We start from the raw sequence: 15,585 nt of genomic DNA, 5'->3' as shown, positions 1-15,585 counted from the left end.
CAGCCTGATAAGGAAGATGCTTCATCTGTAGGAGTTCTGGGGTTTTTTCCAAACACCACTGACCAGACATGCAGATGCTAAGGAATTTTCAGCTTTTTGTCAAAGGCTTATTTTCTAATATGCCTTGCCATGAAAGGAAGGTGTGACAAGTCAAGTTTTGGTAACATTTGAATAATTGGGATAAGGTTACCTGAGTGTGATTGCCTTATTTTCTTTTATAAGCAGCTTTATTAATATACTTCCAATGCTTTGTCTACTTATTTCAGGAATCTTCCTTTCTCTCCTTCTTTCCTCCCTCCCTCCCTTCCTTTCTTTCTTCCCTCTATCTCTGCATCAGTGTCTCCTCTCTTTCATTCTATAAGTGCATAAATAAATGGAAACTCATTATTACACCACTTTAGTTAACTATTCCATAATGACATAAAGCTATTGAAACTCATGTTCTTCACTGCTCACATGCAACTTAAACTAGCGTCAAACAAGGAAATTAAGGGAGTATATAAACAGTTTGAAGTGCCAGTGTTGAAAATCCTATTGCATAACAGTGTCGGGAATGTGTACCCACCCAGGGACTTCTTCACTAAGACATCTTTACTACCATGAAATATTCAGTGTTTCTGATTGTGACCCTCAACATCAGAATGATCTATAGGTGCTTGTTAAAATGTAGGTTCCTGGGACCTGCAAGTACCCAGAGAATCAGATTTCATCAGCCTTGCCTGGACTTCTTTGTCTTGAACAATTAGCCAGCTCTTTGCAAGATGGCCAGAGGGATTCACACTCTAGTTTTAGAACTAAGCCACCTGAGTCTGAGCCCTGCTTTTGCCACTTGCTACCTGTGGATTTAGGGGAAATTGGTTAATTTCCCTATACTTCAATTTTCTTGTATGTAAAGCAGATATAATAATAGTACTCACCTCAAAGGATTCCTGGAAGAAAAGAATGACCTAACACATAGAGTGCTTGGAACAGTGTTTAATATATAACTACACCCTACAGTGCAATCTACTATGATTCTTTCCTGACGATTAACATTTACAACCTCAGAAAATAATTCATTCATCCTTCTTTAAATAACTTTGAAAGTTGTTGTTTTCAGCTCTCATTTTAAAGCCAGCTTTATTGAAATAAGTGTGTGTGCGTGCTAAGTCACTTCAGTCATGTGCAATCATTTGTGACCCTGTGGACTGTAGCCCACCATGCTCCTCTGTCCGTGGGATTCTCCAGGCAAGAATACTGGAGTGGGTTGCTGTGTCCTCCTCCAGGGGAATCTTCCAGATTCAGAGATTGAACCCACATCTTTTACATCTCCTGCATTGGCAGGTAGTTTCTTTACTACTAGCACCACCTGTACATACAATAAAACACCCACTTTAAGTGCAAAATTCGATGAATTTTGATAAATACATACACCCTCATCATCCCCACCACAATCATGATGTGGAACATTTCCACCAGTCAGAAAGTATCTTCTGCCCCTTTATTGGCAATTCCCAACCCTGGGTCTAGGCAACCAGGGTCTGCCCGTCACTATAGATTTGGTTTTACCTTTCCTAGAATTTCATATAAATGGAAACAAGACACATGTACTCTTTTTTGCCTGTTTTTCTTTTTTCCTCAGCATCATTTCTGTGATTCATCTGTGTTGCTGTCTAGGTTAGTAGCTTCTTTTCTGCTACTGAGCTGTGTTTCATTTTACGGATGTACTATAAGTTGCTCATCCACCCATTTGTTACTGGACATTTGAGTTGTTTTCTATTTGGGGTAACTCAAGTAACTTTTTTTGTTGGCAGCTAGTTTCATTTTTCTATTTAAAAAAGACTAAAGTCAAGGACTCAGAAAATAGTCTGTCTTCATATGATCAATTTTGGAAAACCTTGAAGACTTGTAAGAACAGGGTATGGTGTTGAGGGACTAAACTGGGGGAGAAAGAGCAATATTGAAAACTAAGTGTATTAAATTTTTTTTTTTAATTTATGTGGCCACATCATGCGGCATGTGGGATCTTAGTTCTCCAACCAGGGATTGAACCCAGTCTCTTGGCAGTGAAAGGGTAGAGTCCTAACCGATGGAATTTCCCTAAGTGTATTTTGTAACTAAGTTAGAATAAAAGCTTTACCTTAGTTGTGGACTCCTTTTTCCTTTTCGGACAACATATCTTCGTGTGACTGGACTGTTCTTTTTAAACCTGTCAAGTTTTGCTCATATGAAATATCTTTTACATATTTTTTTTACAAATATCTTTACATAACATGTGCTGTGCTTAGTCGCTTCGTCTTGTCTGACTCTTTGCAATCCAACATAGTTACACTCAATAAATACCTTTGAACTAGTTTGCCAAAGTTTATTTTGCAGTATCCATTAGTCCATTTATCTCAGGACCTTTTTCTGTCACTGTTTCTATCTTACGTTTTCCTCTCAATTTCCTGAAGTCAGTGCAGTGGTAAGTTATTCCTGTGAGGGAAGCATTTTAAAAGCAGCATTAAATATGTTGAGATCCATAAAAGAACATTTTGGCTTCCTTTTGGAGCACAAACAATTTATGAATAGCAGTGTTATGTAATGATAGCAGGGCTAAAAGAGTCAATATAATTAATACTCTGGGACATAAAATTAAAATACAGGGATCTGTTGTATTAATACGTTTAGCAGATTTTTCAAATATGAGAATTAACAAAACCTCTCAGGCTTGCCAAAGCAAGAGGACATCATCTAGAAGAGAATGGCGTGGCAGCCAGATAAGCTGAGAATTTCTCAAATCACCAAGTCCTGGTTTCTTTCTGCTAAATGGTTCTTCCTTCAAGTTGTCTCTTTCCTTTCACATTTTCCAGCAAGCAGCAAGAAGAAGCCAGCCTGTTCCTTCAACACATTGCTTAGAAATTGCCTCTGGTGAATATCCAAATTCTTCGTTGCTACATAAGCTACAGACGACAATGCTGCTGATGTCTGCCACTGTGTAAGGATCTCCTTTCCTCCATTTTCTGATAACGGGTTCATTTCCATCTGTGCCTTCCCGGGCAGCACTTTTGCCAGCAGATTATTCATGATGTGTTAGGAGTTCTCTCAGATTATGGAGGCTTTCTCTGCCCTGCTTCTGACTCCTCACTAGCAGAGTTAACAGTCGTATGTTTACTAACAGTACTGTAAGCTTAAAAATATTCATAGCCTAGGACAGAGTTATACTGCATTCAACAGAAATTTTTAGGACTTGAGCCCAGGAGGCAGCATCTCAAGAAACCCTGAGAGAACTTCTCCGAGGAGGCGAGGGGAGGAACCAGGTTATAAGGAGGTTTGGCAACAAAGGGCAGGTAGTCTGAACATCAAGAGATTATTGTTAACGGAAGAGAATCAGATATCCCAAGGTAAGGGATTTAGTGCTTTTCTATGCACGGGAAGATGCAAGAGTCTGGGTTCACTGAAATCATTCAGTGAACTGTCTGGGGCGCCTCAGCTGTCTGGGGCCTGCGTCCTGTGTTTTCATCTGGGCTCACCACCTATGGTGGCTGCAATCACTGAGGACTGTGACATCCTTTGTTTACTGACATTCCAGGTAATATTCCACTTCTCAAGACATTCCAAGTAACCTAGGCTTTTAAAAAAATCATGCTCCACAAAATTCTTCCAGTCTTGCCCCACTCCAAAGCTACTTCACACTTTAGGGATTTGTTACAGCAGGATCCCAATTCCTGGGACCAAAATCGGTATTAGTTTCCCATTGCTGCTATAATGAAAAGCCACAAATCTAGTTATTGAAAAGAATGGGCATGCACTACCTCACATTTCTGGAAGTCAGAAGTCTGAAATGTGTCTCACTGGGCTAGAATCAAAGTGTGTATGTGGCTGCTGCTTCTCTGGAGGCTCTTGGGGAGAAAGGGTTTTCCAGCCTCATCCTTGTCCAGAGGCTGGACACATCTCTTGGGTACTCAGTCCTCTCCATCCGCAAAGCCAGTCATTCTGGTCAAGACTCTCACGGTGCCGCCCTCTGACTCTTTCTGATGAGGACACTGAGACATTTGCCTCCATCTTTCATATGTAAGGACCCTTGTGATTACATTAGGCTCACACAGATCATCTGGGATGATCTTCCCATCTCAAGGTCAGTTGGTTACAATCCTAATTCTATGTGCAACCTTAGGGAGAAGGGGGCGGCAGAGGATGAGATGGTTACATAGCATCTCCTACATAATGGACATGAATCTGAGCAAAGGGAGCTAGTGAAGGATAGGGGAGCCTGGCAGGCTGCAGTCTATGGGTTCACAACAGTTGGACATGACTTAGCAACTGAATAACAGCAGCAAAACTCCCCCTTGCCACATTCCATAACCTGTTCACAGGGTTCAGGGATCAGGACATGGCATTTTGGGGCCAAGACCAGAGTGGCAGGTATGGGGGGCATTTTTCTGCTGACCAGATCACTCTAATGCTAACAAACACCATTGTTTTGAGAAAGTAGAATGAACTATATGAACCCTTGAATGAATGAACCCCTGAAGATCCCCTGGAATAGGTAATGGCAACCCACTCCAGTATCCTAGCCTGGAGAATTCCATGGACAGAATTCTACAGACCATGGGGTCACAAAGAGTCGGACGCAACTTTCATTTTTTAACTTTTGGAATCCCCAAACCCATGTTACTTCATGAATGTCTATAACAGGGCCAGAAATTTAGGGACTCTGACCTCATGCTGTTCCACTTTCCTTAATTAAAATCTCACATTGCAAAAGTGACGTGCATGCTCTCATGGTCCCAACCATCACAAGTTACCTGGTATCTAACCAGGTGCATTTCAAACAAATTGAAAGTAAAGGATCTTAAGGAGGAAAAAAGAATAGAGAGGAAAAAATATAATGAAGTTTGACAATTTACCTTGATAAACAGCACAGCCCGTGCTTTGCTTGCTAAAAAATAAAGAGAAATTCTGCTTCTGAAATATTTTTAAAAAATACATGTGCACTAGTACCCAGTTTCCTCACCTTTCTCCCTCCTGCCCCCACCTGCTTTTCTCAAAATCCCCCTTGGTTTGTGAACTTGTGGTTCTGGTTTATGAACTAGACCAAGAAGCCAGAGATGAATTCTTTAGTCTCAATACTGTTAATTTGAACTGAATGGTAATAATATCCCAGATAAAAAGGAAAGACACTGGTTATAAAAAACCCCCAGGTTTAAACAGATTCATAAAACCCATTTCCAGGTCGAGCACACGTAATGAGCTGACTGCAGACCAGTGCTTCCAAAACTGTAATATGTGTATGAGTTAACTAGGATTTGTTCAATAAAAGTTCTGATTCAGGTTTGGGGTGAGGCCTGAGGACTATACTTCTTTTTTTTTTCTTAAGTTTTATTTTATCTATTTTTGAATATTTATTTATTCATTTATTTATTTGGCTGCACCGAGTCTTAGTTGAGGCATATGGGATCTAGTTCCCTGACCAGGGATTGAACCTAGGCCCCTTCATTGACAGTGTGGACTCTTAGCCTCTGGATCACCAGGAAAATCCCTGAAGCCTGTATTTCTGACAAGATCACAGGTCATGGTGTGGCTGCTGATTCACAGACCACACTCTGAGTAGCAAGGAATTAGATGGCATCTCTGACTGTCATTGTCATTTGCAAGTGTGAAAAGAATACACAGTTGAATGCTTGTGTGCTGTTGCCAATTGTGCAAACAGGGGAAACAAAGCATCCTGAGAAGAAAATTTTGATCTATTCTGCCTGAGAGACAAAGTTACTAGGAAGTTGTTTAAATCGAATACTTGTCCTTGTTAACATTTTGATGAAGTTGTCATGATGACTTTCCTGTGCTCAATAAAGTGAAGACAAGTAACTTTTAAACTACACATCATCTACAAGAAAGAACTAATCTCAAAGATGATGAAATATTCAGGTGTTCATTTATCCACTCAAGGATCATTTTACTGAATCCCTACTTCAATTCATGTTCATTTCTGGGCACTTAGCTAGAAAGATGTCTTCCCTAACATCAAGGAATTCTTGGTAAGTTTTCAGGGCACATCAATCATTCAGATTAGAGAATGTCTTTCATCACCCTTCAGTGGTTACTGTACCTTTTGTTTTTTCACACACCCCATAGAGAATAGGGCCCCAAAGAGAATAGGGACCACAGGCAGACTTCCTTTTATTATACTTCTCTTTATTGCATTTCTTTCTACAATTTGAAGGTTTGTGACAACTCTGCATCAAGCAAGTCCATCTGAGCCATTTCCCCAACAGTATTTGCTCATTTCATATCTGTGTCACATTTTGGTAATTTCAAAGATTTTCCTGATTATTTTATTTGTTATGGTGATTTTTAAAAAGATATTTTTTATGTGAACCATTTTGAAAATCATTATTGAATTTGTTACAATATTGCTTCTGATTTATGTTTGGTTTTTTGGCCCTAAAACATGGGGGATTTTAGCCCCAAAGCTCCTGACTAAGGATGGAACCCCCACCCCCTGCACTGGAAGAAGTCTTAACTGCTGGGCTGCCAGGGAAGTCCCTCAGTGATCTTTGATTTTACTACTAAGACTTGCAGAAGACTGACTAATGCAGAAGACTGACTAATGGTTGGCATTTTTTAGCGATAAAGCATTTTTTTAGTCAAGGCAGATAAATTGTGTTTAGACACATTGCTATTGCACACTTCACAGACTACTGTGTAATGTACACCTAGCTTTTATATGCACTGTTGTTCACTCAGTCATGTCCAACTCTTTGTAACCCCGTGAACTGCAGCACACCAGGCTTCCCTGTTCTTCACTATCTCCCTGAGTTTGCTCAAACTCATGTCCACTGAGTCAGGGATACCATCCAACCATCTCATCCTTTGACACCCCCTTCTCCTCTTGCCCTCAGTCTTTTCCAGAATCAGGATCTTTTCCACTAAGTCGGCTCTTTGCATCAGGTGGCCAAAGTATTAGAACTTCAGCTTCAGCATCAGTCCTTCCTATGAATATTCAGGATTGACTTCCTTTAGGATGGATTGGTTTGATCTCCTTGCAGCCCAAGGGACTCTCAAGAGTGTTCTCTAGCACCACAATTCAAAAGCATCAATTCTTCACCGCTCAGCCTTCTTTATGGTCCAACTCTCACATCCCTACATGACTACTGGAAAAACCATAGCTTTGACTACAAGAATCTTTGTTGGCCATGTGATGTCTCTGCTTTTTAATACACTGTCTAAATTTGTCATAGCTTTTCTTCCAAGAAGCAAGCATCTTTTAATTTTCATGGCTGTGGTCACCATCTGCAGTGATTTTGGAGACCAAGAAAATAAAGTCTGTCACTGTTTTCATTGTTTCCCTATCTATTTGCCATAAAGTGATGGAACTGGATGTCATGATCTTCGTTTTTTGAATGTTGAGTTTTAGGCCAGCTTATTCACTCTTCTCTTTCAATTTCATCAAGATGCTCTTTAGTTCCTCTTCACTTTCTGCTGTTAAAACGGTATCATCTGCATATCTGAGGTTGTTGCTATTTCTCCGGTCAACCTTGATTCCAGCTTGTGCTTCATCCAACCCAGTATTTCACATGATGTACTCTGAATATAAGTTAAATAAGCAGGGTGACAACATACAGCCTTGACATACTCCTTTCCCAATTTGGAACCGGCAGTTTTTCCGTGTCTGGTTCTAACTGTTGCTTCTTAATCCGCATACAGGTTTATCAGGAGGCAGGTAAAGTGAAAGTGAAAGTCACTCAGTCATGTCCAGCTCTTTGCGGCCCCATGGATTATACAGTCCATAGAACTCACCAGGCCAGAATACTGGAGTGGGTATCCTATCCCTTCTCCAGCGGATCTTCCCAACCCAGGAATCGAACAGGAGTCTCCTTCATTGCAGGCAGATTCTTTACCAACTGAGCTATTAGGGAAGGTGGTCTGGTAGTCCCATCTCTTTAAGAATATTTCAGTTTGTTGTGATCTACACAGTCAAAGGCTTTAGTATAGTCAATGAAGCAGAAGTAGATTAAAAAAAAATTATTTTGATTTTTCTATGATCCAGCAGCTATTGGCAATTTGATCTCTGGTTCCTCTGCTTTTTCTAAATCCAGCTTGTATATTTGGAATTTCTTGGTTCATGTGCTGCTGAAGCATAGCTTGAAGGATTTTGAGCATAATTTTGCTAGCATGTGAAATGAGTGCAATTGTACAGTAATTTGAACATTCTTTGGCATTGACTTTCTTTGGGATTGAAATGAAAATTGACATTTTCCAGTCCTGTGGCCACTGCTGAGTTTTTCAAATTTGCTGGGATACTGAGTGCAGCACTTTAACAGCATCATATTTTATATGCATGAGAAAAAAAATTCATGTGACTCACTTTATTGTGATATTTGCTTTATTTTGGTGGCCTGGAACTGAATCTAGAATGTCTGAGGAACTGCCTGCACAGGACACTCTCTAGCTGAGAGCTAACCTTGGTGAAACTGAGTAGGTCCTGATAGAAAGGACTGAGGTAAATGTGGTCCTTCCTAAAGAGTTTGTGTCTTAGGATGGTAAAGGCATGAGTGAATGAGTTAAGCAAGTGATAATCCAAGATGCAGAGGCATTACTTTGCAAATAAAGGTCCGTCTAGTCAAAGCTATGGTTTTTCCAGTGGTCATGTATGGACGTGAGAGTTGGACTATAAACAAAGCTGAGCACTGAAGAATTGATGCTTTTGAACTGTGGTGTTGGAGAAGATTCTTGAGAGTCCCTTTGACTGCAAGGAGATCCAACCAGTCCATCCTAAAGGAGATCAGTCCTGGGTGTTCATTGGAAGGACTGATGCTAAAGCTGAAACTCCAATCTTTGGCCATCTGATGCAAAGAACTGATTCATTGGAAAAGACCCTGATGCTGGGAAAGATTGAAGGCAGGAAGAGAAGGGTATGACAGAGGATGAGATGGTTGGATGGCATCACCTACTTGATGGAGTTTGAGCAAGCTCGGGAGTTGGTGATGGACAGGGAAGCCTGGCGTGCTGCAGTCCATGGGGTCGCAAAGAGTCAGACAAGACTGAGCGACTGAACCGAACTGAATCCAAGATGAAGGCATGTTGAGAAAAGTAATGCAAGTAGAGGAAAACAAACAATAACAAAAAAAACAGGTTTCATACAAGCCTGCAATGTATGACAACTGGAGGCAGACAAATGAGACCATCTGGAGAAGGCAATGGCACCCCACTCCAGTACTCTTGCCTGGAAAATCCCATGGATGGAGGAGCCTGGTAGGCTGCAGTCCATGGGGTCGCTAAGAGTCAGACACTACTGAGCGACTTCACTTTCACTTTTCACTTTCACACATTGGAGAAGGAAATGGCAACCCACTCCAGTGTTCTTGCCTGGAGAATCCCAGGGACGAGGGAGCCTGGTGGGCTGCCATCTACGAGATCACACAGAGTCGGACACGACTGAAGTGACTTAGCAGCAGCAGGACTCAACTTACTCTTCCACCTCATTTGCCTGTACTTTTTTTTTGTGTGTGTGTACTCTGGAAATGGCACACTTCCTTCTTATTTAAAATCTTTTTAATTGAAGTTGGTTTACAGTGTTGTGTTAATTTCTGCTATACAGCAAAGTGATTCAGTTTTATATGTACACAGTGGCTCAGATGGTAAAGAATCTGCCTGCAATGTGGGTGACCTGGAGAAGATCCCTTGGAGAAGGGAATGGCAACCCACTCTGGTGTTGCCTAGAGAATTCCACGGACAGAGGAGCCTGGCCGGCTAGAGTCCAGAGTCACAAAATGTTGGCCATAACTGAGCAACTAACACTTTGACTTTTTTCATATATATATAATATTTTTCATATTCTTTTCCATGATGGTTTATCACAGGACACTGAATATAGTTCCCTGTGCTAAAGAGTTGGACCTTGTTGTTTATCCATTCTACATGTAATAGTTTGTATATGCTTGCTAATCCCCAACTCCCAATCCATCCTTTCCCTCCCCGGACACCACCCCTCCCCCACCTCTGGCAATCACAAGTCTGTTTTCTATGTCCATGAGTCAGTTTCTGTTTCACAGATAAGTTCATTTGTGTCATATTTTGGATTCCACATATCAGTGATATCATATGGTATTTATCTTTCTCTGTTTGACTTATTTCACTTAGTATGATAATCTCTAGTTGCATCCATGTTGCTTCCAATGGCATTATTTCATTCTTTTTTATGGCTGAGTAATATCCTGTTGTATATATGTACCACATCTTCTTTATCTGCTTATCTAGAACATATAGGTTGTTTCTCTGTCTTGGCTATTGTAAACAGTGCTGCAATGAACACTGGGGTGCACGTATCTTTTTGAATTATAGTTTTGTTTGGATATATGCCCAGGAATGGAATAGCTGGATCATATAGTAGTTATATTTTTAGTTTTTTAGGGAAACTCCATATGGAGTTTGTTCTTCAAAGTGGCTCCACCAATTTACAGTCCCACCAACAGTGTAGGAGGATTCCCTTTCTCTACACCCTCTCCAGCATTTATTATTTATAGACTTTTTAAATGATGGCCGTTCTGGCCAGTGTGTTCATCATCTCTTTTGGAACATCAGAGTCCTGTCTTCCCACCTCCAGGCCTTCACTCACAAGTTTGCCTCTGCCTGAAAAACACAAAAGACAAAAACTTTCTCTATTTTATCTTTTCTCAAATATGACCTACCCTGTCTACCTCTCTCTAATAGTGTTCTGTTGCAAAGTATTTCTCCTGTCAGAAGATCTCTCTTCGTCCTCTGAGTTTTCAAATCATTAACTTTATCTTTCCTAAAATAGCGTGAGATCCCCTTTCAAGTAAGTGTTAGTGAGTATTTCTTCTTATGTTTTCTCCTAGGTCTTAAATTCTAAGTTCTCTGAGGACAAAAGCTATTTTGACCCAAGAGATTATCAAGTGTTCCAAGTAGAGAAATAGAAGGTTCCAGAGACAGCAGAACCAAAAAACACAAACTTACAGGTCTGGACTTTCCCCCAATACTAAGACAAATTTTAGTTAAATCCGTTTTTTCTAATTTAAATGTCTTCTTAGTCTGACTGATGTTTGGCATGAGAACAGCGAAGTTGTCAAGGTTGGGAGATGAGTCTAAAATGGACAGACTAGGTGCGTAAGTTTGGGGAGAAATATTAATATAAGAACTGGAGATAACCATAAACAATCTATCTCAGAGTTCCTGGGCTTGAAGAAAGATCGCATAATAATCATGATTAATTATGAATTCAAAATGAAACAGCATAATGAGTTTTTTTATTTTTTAGTCAGAAAGGTGACTAAAAACATTTATATAAGAACTTATTTTTCTGTGCTGGAATACATACACACACACACCCTGCACACCCACCAAACAGAACTAAATGTACCAAACCAAGCAGAATCAGGACCTTACTGGAAAGATGTAAATACTCTGCAACCGTAGAACTGCATTTACAAAGGAGTAGATTGGTGTTAACCTGAGAACCAGGGCGAGAAAACCATCCACGCAGACATCAATTTCCAGCAGAAATGCTGGAGTCTTCCATCCACGCAGACATCAATTTCCAGCAGAAATGCTAGAGTTTCTAACTACGGAGAACTACAGTTTTTCCTGCCCAGTGCACAACAGAAAAAATATATTTTTAAGTGGGCCAAATTTTCCTTGCGTTCCCTCCCTCTTTTTCCTTTCTCCTCGTTTGTCCCCGTCCCCTGGTGTCTGTCACCACACAGGAACTGCTGGGAAAGCGACTGGGCGGCTGGAGGACTCAGTTCCCCGGCCCTAGTCGGGTCGTCGTGGTGGGTGGGACTCAGTACCGAGCTGATTTTCCACGAGCTGGTTTCACTGCAGTTTTTCTCCACTCTGGCTGCTAGACTCCGGGCAAAAAGCAGGGAGTCGCCTCGGGAACCCTCCCACCCCACCCCCCAAGGCGATCGACCGACTCCTGCGAGGAGGGCGCGCCGCGAGCGGACAGAGGCCCCGAGTGACCTCACCATGGTGCGTTTCAACCTCTACTTTCTTTTTCAGTCTTTCGTTGCAGGGAAGGGGAGGGGTTCCAAAAAGAAGTCAAAGGCAGCAGGGAGAGGCTGTAAGGGATCCTTGGGGCGGGGGGAGGGAGAGAGAGAGCGCGCGAGATGGAGACGCTGGGAGAGACCCAGGCTGGAGCTGGCTGAGCGTGGGCGCAGCGCGGGAACCGGGTCTGCAGCTCTTTGCGCCCGCCCCGCCTGTTGAGCAGGAGCCGAGGAAGCGCTGGCTGTGGGGAATCCGGTGCAGGGACCCGCAGGTGCCGCCGCCGGGTCTCCTCTCCCGCCCCCCGCCCCCTCACCCCCCACCCCTGCCGCCCACTCTCCTTCTGCGTCGGCACCGCGGATCTGCTAGGTGCGCCCGGGAGCTACCGGCGATCCCAGAACGCAGCCCCGAGGTCTGGGACGCAGCAGAGTAAGTGGTCGCTGTTTGCCCGCGCGGGGTCAGGGCTGCCAGGGTAGCGGCCCTCTCCGCGGCCCCCGGCCCAGGCCTATCCTCCTCCCCTCTGGGAAGTCTTCCTGACCTCCCAGCTGTCCAGCCCCGGGGCCGGCCGGGTTCCCACGCCCAGGAGGAGCGAGGGCGCAAAGGAGACGGCGCCCGGGGCAGCTCAGGGCCCGGGGGACCCGCGGCGGTCGAGGGCGGAAGGCCAGCCGTGGGTGGGCGCCGGGCCGCGCCGAACTGGCGGCTGCGCTCCAGGGGCCCTGGCGTGAGAACGCGGGGAGCCGGGCGCTGCTCTCCCACGGCCCGGGCGCCGGGGGATCGGAGCCAGCAGAGAGAGGCCGAGCTGCGCCGGTGCGCTCCTACGGGGCGGGCGGCCGCGATCCCGTATAGCTTAGCGGGGCCGCCCTCAAACTTCCCGGGGGGCTGCCGGGGCTCCACCGAGGAGTGAATGTGCGTGCGCGCGTGTCTGTGCCTGTGTGTCGGGGTGTGTGTTCGTGAGCGCGCGTGTCTGTGTCGGGGTGCCCGCTCGCGCGCGCGTTAATTGCTGCTTGGGGGGTGTGAGTTCTACTGTGATCTGGGGGAGCAGTGAGCTGGGGTCTGCGTCTCCGTGCCCGGAGCCCGTCTTGGATGGGCTGAGCAGCCTCGCGGCGGGCACTCGTGTGGAGGCTGCTTTGCACTGTGGTCACGTGGTTTCAGGCTATGGATTCCCTGCGTCTTCTTTCGCTCCCTCACTTCACAGGTTGTGCCTTCCTTTTACACTTGGTGAGCAGTGTGTATCTTCCGAAGTAAACCAGAAGGTTGAACGTGTCGCTTAATTGTGACTAGTGCATCTTGGTTTCCAACAAACTGAACCCCTTCGGAATTTGAAGAACAGGTCATAAAACATAGTTCTAAATTAGAGCTTCATTTATAACGTCTGTTGTATGATGGTGATTTTATTAAATGTTTACCTCTTCACTAGAACTGCTCTTAGGAGGAACATCTTTGATCCTTTGATGACACGTGGGTAAGCGTTGGAGTCTTCAAGTGAGGGATGTAGATTTTTATATCTTGGTTCATAGTGTAATACTAATCTGTTGCTTTTCCTAAAACGGCTGTTTTTGTTTTGTTTCTTCAGGAGTTGTCATTTCCGGTACTATATCATGAAGAGTGGTAAAAGTCAATAATGGGAACAATATAACAAAAATATGAATGTCAAAAATTTCAAAGCAAATCTTAATTTGTCAAAAAGCCATGGAAACTTTATTAGGCATTTGGTGAGGTTGCCGGTGTAGTCTGCACTCTGTTATTACACAGCTTGGTTTGTGGATTGCTTCCGGGGGTCTAGAAATTTTACTTAAACATTTGGGTCGCTGCATTTTAAGGGAGATAATCCGGGGTTCTCAGATAATTTAAAGTGAGTTTTCGACCCAATAGAAAAATAAAAACCACAGAGTTAAAATAAAGAAGCTATTCTTTTCATGTCAAAACAGCAGGCTTTTTGCATAAAGCCTGTGTAGGAAAGTTCTAGAATAATTAAATATTGTTACAGTAATGAAGCATCTCACATAAAACAGACCCACTTGTATGTTTTAAAATGTATCTGTTAGGAAACTTAAGTAGCTTAAGTTTATTTAATAGAAATTTGTAATTAATAGATGCCTACCTTCTGTTGCTTCTTATGCTGTAAGACCTTTTTTTCAGTGCATGACAGAGAAAAAAGGAATTTTATTTTTCTCTCTTTGAAGCCCAACACAAATATAATAGAAAGTACTTATGCATGTTATGTTGTTTTATAATGTATGAATACAAAAAGCACCTTTATAGGTCTGCTACAAGGTACCTGGGTATAAAATAACATGTCCAAGGTACTTTTTTTGTCATTCTGGAGAACACAGAAGGAGATGCAGCTTTACAAGACTTGGTCCTCATGTCTAACTATGGTTTATTAAATGATCTTATGTTAAGACATTATTTTGAAAACTTTAAATCAATCAATATTGGATTAAAATTGGATTAATCAGTTGGAATTAACTGTATTTAATTCAATATTGGATTAAAAAGTAAAGAAGTAAGTGAATTCAAATTGTTATTTCCATTATGAATTTCAAATTTGCCAGGAAGTTGCTTAGCTTCCTTTTATTTGCTAGGAAATAAAACTTTTATGTCTTTGATTTTTATACAACTTAATTATAAATATTTATCCAAGCAACTTTTATTAAATATTCACTATTTATTACATTTTTGCATATTTGTGGAAACATATTTTTCTTTCTAAAATACCAGTAATTTCACTGGTTTTTCATCGCTAGCCTTCTAGATGTTTTCAGTAAGCGTTTGTTAGGTGGCTGGATGGTAGTTTTGGTTGGGTCTCTCCCTCTTGATACAAGAAGAGTTTTTTGGAAATTTTAGGTCTTTAGATGAATAAATTCAGCCACTCATAGACTAGTTGACTCATTTGACACTAGAGTAATTTTTTGGCTATCCTGACTTACATATGCTTCTTATGTTTTTCTCAAACAGTTTGGAAGTGTCTGACTTAGTTTATTTCTCTGTCCCCTGAGTGTAGGCCAACAGGCTTGTGCTTCCTATAGCCTTGAAGCTTATAGAGTATGAACAGAATTATTTGCTAGGAGTGAGGGGTTTTAGGCCAGTCACCACCAGCAGCAGTAGGTTATAAAACTGGACAGACTCTGGGCACCCCCACCCCATAACCCCCGCAAACACACAAACGTGATTATCAACTGCTTGTAGTTGCTTTCCTGGAATTCTTTCTGTTAATAATCTTTTCTTTTTGTTTTAAATTATTATTAATAAAATAAACCCTCCATTGCAGAAAATCAAAAGCAGATCAAGTTAATTCACTCACCACCTCCTTCTCACCACAGTAGGAATTAGTAAAAAGCCCAAAGAAGACAGTGGCTTTGGGAGTGAGCCCTCCGGAAAAGGGATCTGGGCAGACCAGGGAAATTCAGACTTCTTCATTCTGAATTTTTTCCAGGTCTGATGTAATTCTATTTGCCCTTTCGCTGTGCTGCCTTACATCAAAAATACCCATTCAGACAGGTAACCCAGACAGAGAAAGACATTTATCAGGTGATGTCATGTATGTGTGGAATCTAAAAAACTGGTACAAAGGAACTTATTTACAAACCAGAAATAGGCCCACAGGCACAGAAAACAAACTTATGG

General features: G+C 42.3%; 1 protein-coding gene across 5 annotated transcripts in view; it reads left to right on the top strand.

Annotated features, from left to right (window-relative positions):
• The first annotated feature begins 11,677 nt into the window (after positions 1–11,677).
• GUCY1A1 (guanylate cyclase 1 soluble subunit alpha 1) overlaps positions 11,678–15,585 on the top strand; it is a 70,476-nt gene continuing 66,568 nt past the window's right edge. For 3 of the 5 annotated variants that reach the window (XM_070474955.1, XM_070474949.1, XM_070474951.1), the window contains exon 1: positions 12,041–12,387. The gene's annotated coding sequence lies outside the window, so the exon portion shown is untranslated. Of the gene's footprint in view, positions 11,947–12,040; positions 12,388–13,199; positions 13,289–15,585 lie in introns of those variants that run through there. The other 2 variants (XM_070474950.1, XM_070474954.1) reach the window with 2 other exon arrangements.

Source organism: Odocoileus virginianus, chromosome 12, assembly GCF_023699985.2.
Source record: "Odocoileus virginianus isolate 20LAN1187 ecotype Illinois chromosome 12, Ovbor_1.2, whole genome shotgun sequence".
Taxonomy (NCBI): Eukaryota; Metazoa; Chordata; class Mammalia; order Artiodactyla; family Cervidae; genus Odocoileus; species Odocoileus virginianus.
This window is presented reverse-complemented; position numbering and strand designations above follow the sequence as displayed.